We start from the raw sequence: 2,773 nt of genomic DNA, 5'->3' as shown, positions 1-2,773 counted from the left end.
TCACTGCCTTTGATTAGTGTGTGTGTGTGTGTGTGTGTTTGTTTGTGCGTGTGAGCGCACATACATCACAGAGTGACAAAAACCTGTAACTTTTTACTTTGTGGGGACTATTTTTTTTTGGTCCCCAAAAAGGTAACCTCAATTTTGTAAAAAATCTGTTAATGCAATCAAAAAATAAAATAGCCAAAATTCTTGTATTTTTTTTCTGCCATGTCCGGAAGCCAACGGGCTTAAGGGCAGGTGTCAGGAAAACAAAAAGGGGCTTTATTGAATAGTACAAAAGCAGGGAAATAAAACAAGATAACGAGGGGTCGAAACAGGAAGGCTTGGCACAGGGAAGGACACAGGCAACAGGAGAAGGGACATTAATGACCAGACTGGGGCTGACGAGACAAACAAGTATTTAAATACAAGGACTAACGAGGGGTAACAAGCATCAAGCATGGTTCCTCAGGACCACATTAGGGAGGAGATAAGAGGGTCAGGCATGCAGGACATGATGGTTTGGTTACTTATAGTTAAGGTTAGGGGTTAGGATTCTTATGGGTTATGTGTGTGTGTGTGTGTGTTTAATCACGAATAAAATCATAAATTATAGGTTTTGGGGCAAATATATTTTTTCATACTTATTGTATATTGCATATAAGTTCACATTAGCCCATAAAGTTGTTTAAGTATATGGTAATGAACAGTGTGCACATGCCAATATGCATGTGAGAATGTGCAGTGAAAGACATTCAATGATCAGCATAATACAGTTTAAATTTTATAAAGGAAAGAGAGGTAAGTAGCACATTCTGATACAACACATTGCTACGCCCACCACCTCAGGGACGAGAGCCTGAGTGCAGCAGGTGACATCTCAGCATCACACTAGCGCAAATGGATTGAAGCAGCATGAAGTTTTTCCTGGTGGCTGGAGTGCCCAGCCTACCACCAACCCCAAATTTTCCCTGAAAGTTGGAGGACCTGCTTACAGGGCTGGATGTAGATTAACGTCATACCCAGGATGAAGCAACTACAGGTTAAGGGCCTTGCTCAGGAGCCCAACGGAGTAGAATCACTCCTGGCATTCATGGGATTCAAACGGGCTACTTTCCGATTGCTGGCACAGATCCCTAGCTTCAGGGCCACCACTCGACCAAATATCAGATCTGTAAATAGGACTGAAATATTCTGGCTTTTAGATACCTTTGGGTTACAAACTGGAATGAATATAAGTGGGAAGTAACTTCAGTAAGGACTCTTGCCTTTTCCACAGCTGCTGACAATGTTAGACCTGAATTTTTTATATGTACTGTATGTGATATAAGATTTATTTCTTTTCCACATTGTCAGCTCTTATAGTGTGGGATTTTTTTTCCATTCACATAGAACCTGATTAAATTACACGACAGGATGAACAAGTTGTGAAGTCAGGCCATATACAGATGAGCTTTGATGAGCCAAGGGGTACTTCCTCCTGTGAGTAAAGTGATTGTTCAGCGGTTGGCTCCTAGTGTTGGGAGTCAAAACATAATAGTGGACTTTATCCAGACTATTGTAACGTGAAACATGTAGACAGCAGGCTAATGTAGTCATGTAGTCAGCCAAATGCGTAAGTAGTTATAATGAGAAAGATGTTTAAGGTGCCTGCAATGTAAACTTCAAATATTAATATTGATGTAATTAAGGTTTCTGGAACTAGAGAAAAACATAAGTGTGAGATTTAGAAGTTTCTTTTGAACTGAATTAATGTCAATTTGAAGGCTCTGAATAGCAATCATTGCAATAGCAATGGAATCAACAGAGCAGTACAGAAATGTGTGACAAGCATATTAATATTACAGTCACTTAACATCAAGGCAACATCATGTATGTAAATAGAAAACAAGATGAGTCCTAGAATGGATTCTTGAGGGATACCTTGAGTTATTCTTAAGAACAAATTTCCTAAATTCATAAGCTGATATCTGTAAAATAGCAACCATTTACATGCAGAGGCATCAAAACTAATATTCAGCAGCGAGAGACTGTGGCAATGGCCTTTGATAAGTCAATGAAAAGGACTATGCAATGTTTTATATTATCAAAGGCAGAAATGATACTGTATACAGCCAGGGAGGTGACAGACCATGAATACCCTAACAGCAGACTGGTAATGAACAGGAAAGGAATGTTGTGCTCTACATTTACTCCAAGACTTTGACCAAGCTTGCTGATTTAGAAATAAGATGCTAGCTTAGAATCACCATCTTCAGTACCAATCAATTAATAGTTTTTGCACACCACAGGTTTTGCACAACACTGCAGTTTATTTTATAAACAGCAGATTTTTTATTCTTGTTATGCAACTATAAATGAAAATATAAGTCAAATAATACAAGTTTCTTTTATAACAGGAAAAGGGTATGTAACAGTACATGTCTGACATCCAATTAACCGTTTGCATAATAATGGAGTAGTCTAATTCTAGGCTGCCCTTTAACTTTAAATGCATTAGTTTACTGTTTCACCCCATGAAACAGAGCAGTATTTAATGTCTTGAATGCCTTGACTAATAGTGTGTATGCAGGGATGACACATGAACCATTTTGCTTGAGACAAGAGTCAGGTTAGAGTGGATCTAGAGTATCGTTTGAGAACTGGTTATGCAAGAAATGTCCTGATTATGTCTCTATAAAATTCAAATATGAATCTCAAATAAAGCAGAACCAATGAAACTGTTATTGTCCTAAATATCACCATACATTGTTTCCTGTGGCTGCTCTACCTGCCACCGGCAAAAGTCATG

This window comes from Paramormyrops kingsleyae, chromosome 20, assembly GCF_048594095.1.
Source record: "Paramormyrops kingsleyae isolate MSU_618 chromosome 20, PKINGS_0.4, whole genome shotgun sequence".
NCBI lineage: Eukaryota > Metazoa > Chordata > Actinopteri > Osteoglossiformes > Mormyridae > Paramormyrops > Paramormyrops kingsleyae.
Note: the sequence above shows the minus strand (reverse complement) of the source record.